Raw genomic sequence first — 15,935 nt, 5'->3', positions numbered from 1 at the left:
CAAATTGGGTTTTATGACAATGATAAAAGTGTGATCCTAATATCAAGAAAGTAGAGATGTTTGATGATGGAAATGAAAGAAAAATAATAAGATGATAACAATGATAGAAAAGACGAAGAGAGGGGGGAGACAAGTTTTGAAAACTTTCTTAAAAGAAAATAGATCATTTAATAAATCCCAAAATCAAGCAAAAATTATGATTTACAAAAATAACCTATAAGGACAAATCGGTAAGAAGGATTTACATATGGTGCTCATCGACTTGGTGAAAGCATATGATAGCATACCATAAGGCATTATCTGGTATTACCTTAAGGCTAAAGATATTTTACAAAGGTACATTGAGGTTATATAGGATATGTTTGACAGAGTATTGACTAACATATAAACATCGTTGGGGATAACAGAGTCTTTTTCAGTTAAAGTAGGCCCACATCAGGAATCGGCACTCAGCCCTTTTATTTTTACTGTCATTATAGAAGAGATTTCTAAATCGATCTGCTACTGTACCGTGGGACATGTTATTTGTTGATGATATAATATTGGTAGCAGAAACTAAGGAGGAAGCTAATATTAAATTAGAAGAGTAAAGGGCGGTTTTAGAAGATAGAAGGTTGCGCATAAGTCGTACCAAGACAGAATACATAACCGAAACAACTAACATATATATATATATATATATAGTCTATAAAGATTATATGTAAATTGGCTTGAAGAAATGACAAAATTTAGCAAAAGAATTCAGTAGAAATGGCAAAATTTGAAAGAACGAACGATGGAAGTTGAGGGAATAATATTTAAACTGACAATATAAAGAGATTGAGTTTATTGAAAGACATGTTTTTAATTTTTTTTTTAGTATATTATGTCAACTTGTATTTTTTTTAGAGATCGTCTTAAAGGAAATTTGTGATGATATAATTAAAACATTGTGAAATAGATAGTGATTAGTAAATCTATATAATCCTACGTATGCAAAATTTTTAAATTATTACAATATTAAGAATTAATATTACCTCACATATATTATAAATATAATTTATAATAATTTTGATATTGTTACCTTTGATATAATTCGACCTACTTTGGTTGCTATGGTTGAGTATGAACTTTTCATAGAAAACTTAATTTATAAGAAAGTATATTTATTAGTCAAATTGATTAGAATTGCCAAAATTTATTTGAACGGTATTAAGCTATTTGTACAATACAAAAAGTTAGAATCACCAAGTGGGAGGGATGTGCGATGGCATTGGAAAAATTACATACAATAATTCAGTCTATTTGTTGATTTTTCTACAATAATCTTATCTATTGATTAACCATGAATAATCCCAACTTCAAGGGGTATTTGTCTAGGATAAACTTGGATCACCCGATGACCTGCTATAGTAGGTAACTCACCAAAAAAAGTAAACTGAAAATTAATTTAAAATTCGAGAAAAATTTTAAAAATTTACATAAAAAATTCTAAATAATAAAAAAATTAATAAATTTTTTAAAATATTTTTTAATATTTTTTTCAACATTTTATTTTAATTTATCATTTTTTTTAAAAAAATTTGTTATAGCAAGTCATTTTGTCACCAGGTTTACTCTAGGAAAATACCCCTCAAAATTGAGATTATTCATGATTAATCAACAGGTGGGATCATTGTAGGAAAATCACGAATACATTAGATTATTCTAGAAAATTTTTTCCTATAATATATCTTTATCACAAGGGATAAAAAGTTGCAGTGAATGAGACTTCCGCTCGAATGAGAGCTACAAAAGAGAATAAAAAACCGAAAATTACATAGAGGAAAGACAAATATCTAAAATAGTATAATCTATATATTTACAAGACTTAATCAATTGATTAAGTATGAATATCTACCAAAATACTAGACAACTTTTTTATTTGCCACGTTATGTCTAAGAAATATTCTTACAATAACAAGGTTTTGTTATAGTATGAAGTATGATATATTTCCAATATCACAATATCAAGATATGATCTATCCATTTGGCTTAATATATAAAATAATATGAAAAGTATGATATATATATATATATATATATATATATATATATATATATATATATATATATATATATGCTTATGAAAAATGGAGTGTATATTTGGATTATGGATACTTAGCACTTTAGGTGTATATCATAGTATTGATTTGATGTTCCAAATTGTTTGTTTATTTCTCCGGTTGGCATGACATGTCTCCCCGAGAAGGGACTGGCATGTTAGGTTTGCACTTCTTATCCCATTATCTTTTACTCCCTCTAAATTCGACACATGGTCCCTTGATTATATGTGGTAGAATTTGTATCTCATCTATCTTTTTTCAAGGTAGTTAGACGCTTGGAACGTCATAAATTTATACTGTTTGTATGGCCCATTTAGCCATTTTGTCAAATAATACTATTGAGGTATAATAAACTAAAATAGTGTTATATTTTAAAAATGAGAGAATATAAAGAATAGAAATGGTAAGTCTCAATCTAAATAGAATTGAAGTAAGTTCATTGTGACAGACTAAAATAAAAATAATTCGTTTTGTATGAAACTGTTTCACCATGTAATTAACCCATTTTAATTGATCACCTTATTAGTGTATGTGATAATTTTAATAGACTAAGTTTACATGGACTAACCAAATAAAAATAGTTTCACCTTGAGATCGTCCCATTTAAGAATTAGTGAAATAAAAATATAACAAATTAAGCAGAATGCAAAGAAAAATTATAGGCCTTAATTTTAATATCCTTTTTATATATAGGTTACAAATGAAGACTTAATCATAAAGCATTATTCTCATATGCTGACTTGTAATTGGAATTATGGGTTATGTTAAAGATATGTTTTGATTTATTAAAAAAAAAAAAAGACATGTTTTGATAGTTTTATAAAATTCTCATGTTATTGACTATGTATAGTCTATGCTTATTTTGTATTTCTTTTAAATATGAAAGGTTTTCGTTGCAATAGTGCTGCTATTCTTGCTTTAACTAATTATAATTTGTTTGGGAGGATCAATTTTGGGTTAAAACGTACTATTTTTTTATTATAAATGGTATGCTTTTGCCTATACTTGACATGAAGAAAAAATGGATATTTTTGAGGTACTATAAAATACATATTTTACATTCATAATGATTATTACTTTTTTTTATTAGGTTTACTAAATAATTAGAAATGAGATGGTTTTAGCTGTTAAAGGTCTTCTTTTGAACAAAGTTAGTCCCCATAGTTAATTAAAGATTAATCTATAATTATTATGATATTTGTAATGAATTTAATAATAGTAAAATTGATAAACGCTTACATAGAAGACTTTAGTTTTTAAATGGTAAAAAAATGAAGTATATTGTAGAAAAAAAACACTTTTGGTTGGTGATGAATGTATATTATTTAAATTGAACTAACCAAAAGGGATTGATTATGATTAAGTGCATAGGACTCTTAATAAAAATTGGTCGAGACAATATAAGACTATTCAGGAACACAAAACAAAAAGTCCAGAGATCAGCATACACCAGTAGCAATTATCAACATGAATAGAATACAAATCCAAACACATGTATGTTTAGAACAACTATTGGATTATCTTCAAAGCATACACCAGTATACTTGTTACATGTTTAGAACACAATGCAGAAAGTAACAGCATACACATACTCAAAAATCCTTCTCATCCAACATGAATAAGTGGCTGACAATCTAAATGAAGCAGACTGTTCAGCTGAAGAGATATGATATGGTACTTAAAATGTCAACTATATATCATGAATTAATTTTCTGTAGTGTAATCATTGTAACATTCTACGTGAATTTGTGGTTAGTATGATGTGCGTACACACGGTAAGCAGCTTGTGAGAAATTAGATCAGAATCTGCAACCAAACATAGTGCTTCCGAATGCCCAAGCCATGAAAATCCATGCCTCTTGTGTCTTTCAGGCGTGTAAAGAAAGAGTTCCAATTAGGTTTAGGCTCATATCTTCCATCATTGGTGCCTTAAACTCATAAGTAAACAATCTAACTCTTTACCCCCAGTTTTTGGAGTAAATTGTACACTTGTTCAAGCAAAAACCTACTATTTAAGTCTAACTAAACAAAAATACCGAAACTCTCCTAAGTGTACTCTGTTTAGTAAATTTTATTAATAGAACTTAAATATGCACCAATCATGGGGAAATATATCAAGGCACAAAAATCTTACAATTTTCTCAAAAAGTTCCCCACCAGTGACAACAAAAAAAAACACGGAGCATTTAGACAGAATAATTGTGACTTTTTCATCGCTAAAACGCGTCAAAACATTTTTTTTCGACGGTTGAGAAAGCGTCTAAAAATCAACAGTTACAAATTTTCGACACTTTATTTTGTCTAAGTAAGATTTTTTTTTTTTTTGACTCTTAAAAGGCGTCTAAAATGCATATACCCACCTTCTAAAGAAATTTAGGTGCTTAATTTTTAGATGCTTATATGCATTGAACATATTTTAGGTGTTTTTATGTGTATATAACATTTTAGACGCTTTTACGTGTTGAAAATATTTTATTCGCTTTTAAGCATCAAAAATATTTATTTTTTATGAATAAAATACAATATAATAATATTATGATTTTTCAAGTAAAGCTCATAACAATACTTTTAACACTTGAGGTTCATAACAATACTAGACAACAAATATCGTAAAATACCAAATATTATATCCATACTTTGTTCAAAATAATGTAGGACATAGTCAAAATAATTTATATAGATGATCAAAAATCCATATAAATAGCTTAAAATGTCATATGACCTCGCTTAACTATATCAAGTACATGATCTTCGAGATTGTTTACATAAAAATATTCCTACAACATAGAAGTATAATAATCTTTGCTTATCTACGGAGTAGCACCTTCTAACAACTCTTTGCTAATGTTATTCATATGTTCATCTGAATTAGCAATTGGTATTGCATCAATCAGTTACTAGTATATTCAAACCTGCATTGCACAAGATATAGAAAGATAATTTGAACATTGTCTAAGAAAGTTTTTAAGTACAAGGAAGACAAAACTGATTTGAGAATGATAATGCATCAATCGATTACTACTCTAAATCAAATTTATCATTGGGTTGGCACATGTAATTGGAACTTACTTGCAACACCCACAGCTGAATTTCACCAACTTCCATGGCTAAATTCCATCATCTGCACCACCTAGTCTGATTATTACCAACTAAAAACATAAGAAGTCTGATTATTACCAATAGAAAACATAAGAAGCATTATCTTACTATTACCCTATTATAATAAAGTAATACCAGTTATTGAAATTGTTAGATAGCTAAAGTATTTAAAGTTAACAAATTTTGGTTTCATTTTTTATTCATGATCCATCATAGTTGTTGTCAACAATTTGATATATAATGGTTTATGATAGTTGTTACATCATTCTTGAAAGGTGGGTATGCAGTTTTAGTTTCATTTTCCATTAAAGATTTGAATCTATCAAGTGTGAACTACTTCAGACAAAAGGTACTGCAACTACGAGAGCCAAACTTTCTGAGGAAACTGTTGTAGACATCAAGAAGACATAAACACCTTGCTTATTTGACTCTAACTCTCCAACGCTCAAATTGACCATCAAAATATTCAAATATTTCTAATTGTTAGAGCATATGCTAAACCTAGTAATCTATTCCTACGAACATCAGGAGAGATCAGAGGTCAACCTGATTTGTTCCAAAGATCAGATTAGAGCTAGATGAAAAAATTGATGTGACGGCCTCTGCGGGTGAAACACGGTTTGCTAGTAATGGATCTGATTGGGCAGTTAGTAAACAAGAAGATAACGAGGGAGGCATTTTATAGCGCGTGTGAGTGACCTGCATCAGCTAGCAAGAGATTCTGAAACCCAAGTCTCTATTAGTTTCTACATCAGCTAGACTAGTATTGTTAGAGAAACTTGAAGTTTGAGTTTATGATACTTCTTCCAAAGAGCTAGGCATGAGAAATCATTAATTTTCATGCCATTAATTTCATTTCTAATGGATATCAAGTTAGTATGAACAGAAGTGATTAGTTAACCAAAAGAATGTCAAAATAATATCACAGTAATCGCCTAATAATTCTAGTTACAAAGATATCCTAGAGTTGTGATCCTTTAGCTACTCGAATTCACCATACAATTATAACAAAGACAACCACAAGTACAAAACAGCGATAAATACTACATAAGTTTAATCAAACTTCATCCCACCCACATAGAGAAAAATGCAACTCAAACTGAAAGACTCTTTCATTTGTCGCTCACAAGAGTGCAAAGTAAGGATAATATACTTTAAAGTTCCAGCTATGACCATGAATGTGCAAAACTAAATCCACTAAAATATCCGGAGATATAAGTTGGAAAAATACCTGGTCAATAGCAGCTATATTGGTGATTCTCAACACACTGCATAAGAATCACAATAAATTAGTTAAAAACAACAATGGAAGATGAAGAATGTAATAAGTAGAAATAATGAGTGCACCAAAACAAAAACCTAATGCAAACCATTTAATTGTTGAAATAATTACAAAATTCTTTTGAAGGTGAATAAATCAACAAAACAGAATTTAGAAAGATACTAAAAAAACATCCCAAAACTAAAATCCAACACAAAAGCACAAATTTAACCTAAATTCTTCAATAAATACCTCTAAAATCTAGTAAATTACATACAACCAAACAAATAATTTTATAACCTACAAAAGTATAAAGCTCCAACATATCTAGCTTGCCCAAGTAAGTTGGACGTATTTGTCAGTAATTCTAAACATACGCATTCATTAAGAACGTCATTTATAAACAATACGGAAAACAATTACAATGATTAAACACCAAAAATCTTTTATGGACAATGTAAGCTCGTTTATGTTTAACACTTAACTCTTTACATTTTTGAGCAAAGGCTGAATTGCTGATATCAAAATGTGAATCTCAATGTACTACACCAATTATAGTTACCTTAAAGTGTAGAAATCATACCAAGAGAACATTCAAGACAAATTCCTACATAAGTCTAGCTTTTGATTAAGGCTACTAGAAAAATGCCAACCAAGAATCTATTGATTGTAAAATTAGTGCCATAAATCTGGGAAAACACTTCTCAAATACAAAGAAATATACAAAGATATAAAAAACACCCAAACACGAATTACTAAAATGAAGAGAGAGTTTGTGAGGGGGAATTCAAGCCTGTTAACCTGAGCACAAGGTTTAGTTATTAATGCTTGTCCAATTCATTGTAGGCTATCAAAGCTTCCATTGTTCTTAGGTAATAATAAAAAGTGCAAGTAAAAATATCAAACCCTAAATTTGATTAAGAATGAAAACGAGGATTAAAAATCAAATTACCTGACCATAGTATTGTTGAAATTACATTAATTTGTAGAGATTGAAAATTTTCCGAAAGAATGAAAATTTCGAATAAAACCTAATTCAAAGTATGATAGAAAGATCAGATTAATTGCTGACTTAAAGCAAAACAATGAAAAAAGTAAAAGCCTATGCTTTATTAAAACAAAAATTAAACTAAAAATAAAAGATAATTCATAATTTAGCTAATTAAACGATTAAAATGCAAAATTTTAAGGCCTATAAAAGTTACCTCGAAATTGAGTATAAAGGAGACAGAAAGGGAACAACGTGAGACTAAAGCAAACAATTGCATCACCTAGTGAAGTAATGGCGGCAAGGATGGTGGTAGTGGCACTTAGTGTCCTAGTGAGAGAGAGAAGCAGAGGACAATTTTCTTGTGGACAGTAAAGTGACATCTAAGCGGCAAGGGTTTTTACTTTTGTTTGAGCGGTGGAAATCCCGCTGTACATTTCACTTGAAATTTTTTTGCTTTTCGACGTTTTGAAGTACTCTATTTCGCAACGGTTTCAGACGTCAAAACAAACCCGTCAAAGGCTCCATGTATTTTTTCAACGGTTGCTATTGTGTCTAATTACAAACGTCTAAAACTTCCCCATTTTGTTGTAGTGTGACATTCCAGAACAATGTATATCTTTGTCATGCTAGTCATCACCTACATATACCACTAGAGCTTAAATTGATCGCGAAAAGAAAAACAAAAGTATCATCAGTATCCATAAATGTATCCTAGCAGAGGAAGTATATATGGATCAGTTGTGCAATTACTAGTTATTGCAGATCAACAGACAACCATATGCAAAAAGATCAAGGGAATAGACATAGAAATCAGTGGAAAAGTATATTTTCTTTTGCTTCCAACCTAAAAACAAGCAAATGACATTTGGGTGGCCAATTAATTTCATGGTTGAGATCTAACGTTTAATCTACAATAAATAACCAGTAATTGGTTATTGATGTACAAGATACGGGAACTTAAAGAGTAGCTAAAAAACTATGCAATCACCAAACTTGGGCTCGGAGCAACATAACGCCATCTCATATCAAGAATTACCACATTTACCCAGCACATTAAGAATGCAAATCAAAAGATACAAACTTTCACTAGCCAACTTGATGGATAGCACTCCAAAAGGCAAAAGATCAATAAAACGGCAAATCAAAAGACACAAATTGTTCACTTGCTGCTAATAATTGTAACACATACTGATGTTTTGAACTAGCGTGAGATATATGTTGACATGAAAATGAAAGGAATGGTATCTAATGAGATATGAATGCCTTATTGCTAGAAAACTTAATTACAAAGATGTGGCAACCTACAAACTACAACGCGTTGAAATACTTACTCAGGTGAAATTGTGAAGACTAATAACCTGTATTATGTATTCTCATTAAGAAAGAAAACTTTCGTTTTTTTAGTGGTTAAAGAGCTAGAAAAAGATTGTGTTGCGATGTAAAGGGACAATGATGACATCATAAAGTGAAACAAAATTAAATACATGATTTTCTTAATATCATATTTCAATGGTGATACCACTGTTGTGTTATGTATTTGCAAAGGTGATATTGCTGACTATTACCTCCATTAGTATTGGAATTATGTCATACCAACTAACCTGGCTAAGAGCTGGAAGGTGTATCACAGACGCGGCAAACAAACTGCTTGAGTTGAAAAATCAAAATAGCAACTTATGAGGTGGCAGAATTCTGTTATGAAATTATATTCTAGAAAGAGCATCTTTTTGTAACCAATCCCTTGGCAGCAAGTTTGTTAGTACTTGTTTAGCTATAAATAGTATGATGTAATAATGAGATTGGCATGATTAAAGAATATACACAATACATTCCCCTCCTTCTATATTCTGTACTTCCTCTATCTTTTCTCTATCGTATTATCTTCTCTATATTCTATTCTTAATCTTTCTCCTTCTCACTACCTTTCTATATTATTGTACTTGCTAGGGTTCATCACAACTGGTATCAGAACAAGTATAACCAATCCTCATGGGTAATCCAACAAACCAGCAGCGTATTGAACAGCTCGAGCAAGAATTCGAGGAGTTTTCCTAACGCTATTCCGCCCAGATACACTTTGAATTGTCGCATTTGGAAAAAAAGATGGCAGTCAATCAGGTTGCCATCGAAACAAAGTACTCTGAGCTGAAAAAACCGGTGGCGATTATGGTGGAAAATCAACTTAAAATGCAGGAGTCCTTAAATCAGTTGATACAGGGAAATCAAAGGCCATAAAACTGTCCGAGCATTCTGGGAAACCCTCCTCCAACTCCAAGGGGACAGGGAACTCCGAGTTCAATTCCAAACCCAAGTTTTACACAGAACACAGAGGTGGTAGATTCTGTCATGGATGAACAAGGGCAAAACTCGAGGCATGGAGGTTGGAAGGTACGGAAGGTGGAGCTACCCCCTTACTCTGGAGGGAATCCTGATGAATGGATACTCAGAGTCGAGCGCTATTTCTCATATTATAACCTCACTGAAGAGGCAAAGCTGGAGGCAGCCGCTATAAGTATGGAGGGTGATGCTCAATTCTGGTTTCAATGGGAGGATCAAGATAGTCCCATAACCTGGTGGCAAGACTTCAAAATGTTGTTACTCAGGCGATTTCGTCCTCATAACCAAGGTGGTTTAGTGGAACAATGGTTAGCAGTGAAGCATGAACAGAGGGTGGAGGATTATTGTAAAAATTATGTAGAGAAGATGAATCCTCTGAGTCGAATACTAGTGGACATATCATTGAGAGTATTAAGTTTGGGCTGAAGGAATCAGTGAGTTGTGAATTAACATTGATGGATCCCACCAATCTAAAAGTTGCAATGGAATGGGCTAAAAAAATATAGAACAAAAAGATTGGGCCAAATCTTATTATGGGAGACCTAGGGAAAATAGTCGATAGGGGCCCACTCCACCCACTCAAATTACTAAACCTTATCCACAATCATATAACCCCACTTATTATCCCCAACCCACATCTTCTATCAAACCAAATTCCCACTTTCAAAAATCAAACCCAGAAACTAAACTCAAGCAATTACCCTTAACCGAAAAAGAGCTGCGAGAATAGCGATCCCGTGGTGTATGCTTTAAGTGTGATGAGAGGTGGTCCTACAACCACATCCGTAAAAATAAAGAACTAAGGTTAGTATTTCTGGAGGACGAAGGTGAGAGTGAAAGGGAAGAATCGCCGAAGGAGGAAGGAAATCAAATGGAGCTGGAAAATCCTATGGCAAGAACTTCCTTACAGTCTTTGATCGGGTTTACCAAACCTAACACTATGAAATTGGTGGGCCGTATTGGAGGACGGGAGGTTTTAGTACTAATTGATTCAGGAGCCACGAGCAATTATCTCTCCTTCTGTTGCTCGCCGATTAGACCTGGAGATATCTCCATGTAAACCTTTTGCGGTTGCCTTGGGTACGAGATTAGAAGTCTTTGGTGATGGGATTTGTAGAAATGTAGTATTGACCTTACAAGGAATCACGGTCTTTGACCACTTTTTTGCTCTTGAACTTGGTAGCGTGGATGTTATTTTGAGGGTTCAATGATTAGAAAAGTTGGGCATAGTATCTATAAACCGGAAGACTCAAACTATGCATTTTGCGTGGGAAAGGCAAAGAGTAACACTGGTGGGTAACCCATCCTTTCAATGTTCAACAGGCGGCCTGGCCCATATCAGGAGCACCATAAGCAATGGCTCAGGGCCCCAGCATTATAGGGGCTCAATTTCTTACAAAATTAAGTAATTAATTTTGAAATTTGGAGAATGCCGCTCACTTCTCGCCAATTTGGGATAAACATTACCGGAATATTATTAGTCACTATTAAATCTTGTTTCAATTCCCATTAAAAACGATTTAACTCCCCATATTAAATTAATCTTTCCTCTTTTCCATATCTCTAATTCTTCGCCAATTTGCCTCTTTGGCTTTTTTCCATGAAACTAAATTCTTTCACCCTTTACAAATCACAATAATTTTCAGTTTGGGAAAATTGAATAATGAATCATCAAAATAATTATCAAATTCGCCTTTTCGTCCGTGATCGTCAGTTAATCATCAGAAAAAATTTTCAATCCGTTCCCGAAGCAAGTGATTTTGAGAATTTGGCTCCAAATGTATTGTTTTTCTTTTGATTTTTATTGAAAATTTTCTATTGTTGCTGAATATTTAAATAAATAATAATAATGTTGATGTCTTCGATTTAAGAATCGGGATGGTTTAAATTTAAGATGATTGATATTGTAGTTATAAAGGGCCCAAATTTTTTTTTTGCTCAGGGCCTGTAAAATGTCCAAGACGGCCCTGATGTTCAAAAATCCCCTTGAAAACCCTAGTGAGGATGTTAAGGGCTGGAGGTAATGGAGTTTTGGTGGAATGAAATAACCTAAGTGAGTCAGAAACAGCACCGAAGAAACCATATAAACACCTGATTTTCTAACTCATATTTTAAATATCCCTAAGTGACCACCCCACTTACACATCTACCCCAACTCGATCCCAGGACCATGCTATAATACTCAAGGAGGACACTGATCCTGTGGGTATAAGTCCCTATCGATACCCATATGCCCAAAAGGCAGAAATAGAACGATTGGTCCAAGACATGTTGAAGGACGGTATTATTCAACCATCGACGAGCCCTTTTGTTATCCCCGTCATCCTAGTCAAGAAAAAGGATGGTTCATGCGATTTTGCGTCGATTATCGGGCCATAAACAAAGCCACAATTCCTAAAAAATTGTTGGATGAATTGGAGGGAGCCACAGTATTCACCAAACTTGATCTCAAGTCCGAGTATCATCAGATTCGTATGAAAGCCGAAGACGTTTCCAAAACAGCTTTTCGCACTCACGAAGGCCATTATGAATTCCTAATTATGCCTTTTGGCCTAACCAACGCACCGACGACATTCCAATCCCTCATAAATGAGGTATTTCGACCATACTTGCGAAAATTCGTCCTTAACTTCTTTGATAATATTCTGATTTATAGTCGTAATGAAGAGGAGCATAAATTACATGTGAATACAGTGTTATAAAAACTAGTTGAGCATTCCTTGGTGATTAATGGAAGCAAGTGTAGTTTCGGGTTTCCACAAGTGGCCTATTTGGGCCATGTCATTTCTTCCTAGGGAGTAGCAGTTTATCCTGATAAAAAATCTCCGCCATAGTTTAATAGCCAACACCCAAAAACCTTCGGAAATTAAGAGGATTTTTGGGCCTTATGGGTTATTATCGTCATTTTATATCCGAGTCTGCATAGAAAGCAAAGAAACTCACTGATTAGCTAAAGAAGGAAGCCTTCTGTTAGGATAATACAGTCACAGAGGCTTTAAGATGCTCAAAGGGGCAATGACTCAAGTTCCAGTTTTGGCGATGCCAGATTTTACAAAAACATTCATGGTAGAAACCGACGCCTCAGGGTATGGTATGGAGGGGTACTCCTCCAAGAAAATCATCCCATTGCATATTTTAGCCGTTCCTTGGGTATCCGTGCTCAACAAAAACCCACATATGAGCGGGAATTGATGCTTGATGGGCAGAAAGTTTCTAGTACGAACAAACCAAATCAGTTTGCGGTTCATCTTGGAACGTGAGATTGGGGCTGAATATCAAAAGTGGGTTGTGAAATTAATGGGGTTCGATTTTTCTATTGTTTATAACCCCGGGAAAGCTAATGTAGTGGCCGACGCTCTATCCCGTAGAGCAAGTGATACCCATGCTGCCATCGAATTGTGTACCGCATTAAGTTCGATTTCATTGTTTGGACTCTGTTGAGGCAAATACAAGCTGACCCCGCATTGTCCAAAATTTTCCAGGCTGTCCAAAACGGTACCGATATTCCCTTCGGCTTTACCATTCATTAAGACAAACTCTATTATAAGGGGCGTTTTGTGTTAGCCAAGGCTTCTCCATTTATTTCAGTCTTGCTCAAAGAGTATCATGACACACCGGTTGGAGGTCATGGCGGTGAGGTGAAGACGTATTAGCGCATTGCCATGGAGTGGTACCGGGAAGGAATGCATCGACAAATGACTCAGTATGTTCACCAATGCGCCATTTGCCAACAACAAAAAGCATCCTATCAAAACCCAGTTGGGCTTCTCTAACCCCTCCCCATTAGTACTTGTGTATGGGATAATATTTCGATGGATTTTGTTGAAGGTCTTCCGAAGTCAGAAGGTATTGATACGATTTTAGTAGTAGTCGACAGGTTTACAAAATATGCTCATTTCTTGGGCTTGAAACATTCGTTTACTGCTTCTACCATGGTTGGGTTGTTCACAAAGGAAATTGTTCGGTTGCACGATTTTCCCTCCTCCATTGTCTCGGATCGGGACCGTATTTTTTTTAGTACCTTTTGGCAAGAATTGTTACGACTACAGGGCACGAATTTGGTACGCAGTACTACTTTTCACCCACAAACCGACGGCCAATTAGAAATTGTCAACAAAGCCCTCGAAACCTTCTTATGTTGTTTCATTAATGGGAAGCCAAAGCAGTGGGCAAAATGGCTCTCTTGGGCTAAGTTTTGCTACAATACAGCTCCCCATGCTACCATTAAGATGACACTTTTTCAAGCGTTGTATGGGTGACCCCCTCCTCATATCGTGCGTTTTGGCCATACTTCTACACGTGTGGATAGTCTGGAACAACTCCTCAAGGAACGTGATGCTATGCTTGATGAGATCCAGTTCAACTTAATTAAAGGGCAGCAAGCTATGAAATTTTATGCCGATTTGAAGCGTCGGGAGATAAGAGGACTTGGTTTTTCTCAAAATTCAACCATAGCGGCAGAAATCTTTGGCAAAACAATATGAAAAGCTGGCTCCTCGCTTCTTTGGTCCATACTCCGTCCTTCAGAGAATTGGCAAGGTGGCTTACAAGCTTGATCTTCCGCCCACGAGTAGGATTCATCCCATATTTCATGTCTCCCAGCTCAAACCAGCTCGTGGGTTCAATACTCCCTCTGCCACTCCCCCGCCATTGTCCGGTGATATGGTCTTTGAAGCTGAGCCCTCTGCCTTATTGTCCATCCGCCATCCTAGCCCTAACCTCACTGAAGTTCTAGTTTAATGGCAAGGGTTCCCTAGCTCTGAAGCAACTTGGGAGGATATTCACAAGCTCCTTCATGCTTTCCCTTCTCATCACCTTGAGGACAAGGTGAAACTTCTGGCCGATGGCATTGTCGGCCCAACTAACTTGGCTAAGAGCTGGAAGGTGTATCACAGACGCGGCAAACAAAATGCTTGAGTTGAAAAATCAAAATAGCAACTTATGAGGTGACAGAATTCTGTTATGAAAGTATATTCTCGAAAGAGCATCTTTTTGTAACCAACCCTTTGGCAGCAAGTTTGTTACTACTTGTTTAGCTATAAATAGTATGATGTAACAATGAGATTGGCATGATTAAAGAATATACACAATAGATTCCCCTCCTTCTATATTCTGTACTTCCTCTATCTTTTCTCTCTGCTATATTCTCTTCTCCTCTATCTTCTATTCTTATTCTTTCTCCTTCTCACTAGCTTTCTATATTATTGTACTTGCTAGGGTTCATCAAAAATTCTCCTCTAGTTCTTCTGCTCTAAGACTTATTAGAAGGGAGCCTGTCATATGTGTATGCATGGTTACCACCAACTATGATTCAGAAAGAAGAAACATTTCAGAAATACATTTATTAATTTCAGCACAACTAATTGATAATACAATTGATAAAAGCCTACCAGATGCAGCAATATCAAGTCGCAGCTGGCATTTAGTTATTATACTTGAACTACTATAAAGAAACATGCATGCACCAGCAGAATAGAAGCTGCCTCACAAAATTATAGCTTATAATCTGTCATACATGGCATACTCATAGGGTCTTAAATAATGTAAAAGAATAAAAGTTGTCAAAGTTGTATTTTTTGGGTGTTATGTTAGTAGGCTTTTATTAGCTTGTATTCTTGTTTGTATTTCCCCTCCCATATCTTATAAATAGAGGGGAGTATGGGATGTTGAAGGGAGAATAAATCTAGAGAGAGAAGTGGAAACACTTAGGAGTGTTTGGGAGACTCGAATGCTCTATACTTAGGAGTGCTTGGGAAACTCAAACGTCCCGTAGTATTGTTCTTGTATTCATTAATAAAGTCAGTTTTGTTACTATCTCGGTTGATCTGTTACATAGGTATCAGAGCAAGAATTTCGATCTACTGGATAGTCTGTCTTTTCAACAACAGATGGATCAATTCGAACAGAATTTGATAAGGTTGAAGAAGGTGTTGGCGCTAGATCTTTTCCCAACGAAGAAATAGGAAATCCCAATACTCAAGAAGATGATCTTGATGCGTTTTTTAAAGATTTAGGGGCTGAAATTCCTCCGATAGATATGCTCTAAAGGGCTGTCCAGAATGATATTATTCACTCATTCAAACCAACATCCACAAGAGAAATTTTATGAAAAGATAGAAAAAGGAGTTTGTGAATTTTGTGATGAATATGTTGCTGAGGCAGA

The 15,935-nt window shown here is 34.3% G+C and overlaps 1 long non-coding RNA gene across 2 annotated transcripts in view; it reads right to left on the bottom strand.

Annotated features, from left to right (window-relative positions):
* Nucleotides 1-4,743: 4,743 nt before the first annotated feature.
* LOC130824629 (uncharacterized) overlaps nucleotides 4,744-15,935 on the bottom strand; it is a 13,123-nt gene continuing 1,931 nt past the window's right edge. Inside the window, exons 2-4 of one of the 2 annotated variants that reach the window (XR_009046748.1) lie at nucleotides 6,415-6,451; nucleotides 5,154-5,233; nucleotides 4,744-4,996 (exon numbers count right to left, since the gene is read on the bottom strand). This is a non-coding gene — a long non-coding RNA (uncharacterized LOC130824629). The remainder of the gene's footprint in view (nucleotides 4,997-5,153; nucleotides 5,234-6,414; nucleotides 6,452-15,935) is intronic. The other variant, XR_009046747.1, reaches the window with a different exon arrangement.

The sequence above is a fragment of the Amaranthus tricolor genome, chromosome 9 (assembly GCF_026212465.1).
Source record: "Amaranthus tricolor cultivar Red isolate AtriRed21 chromosome 9, ASM2621246v1, whole genome shotgun sequence".
Classification (NCBI taxonomy): Eukaryota; Viridiplantae; Streptophyta; class Magnoliopsida; order Caryophyllales; family Amaranthaceae; genus Amaranthus; species Amaranthus tricolor.
The sequence above is the reverse complement of the archived record's forward strand: the minus strand, read 5'-3'. Positions and strand labels throughout refer to the sequence as shown.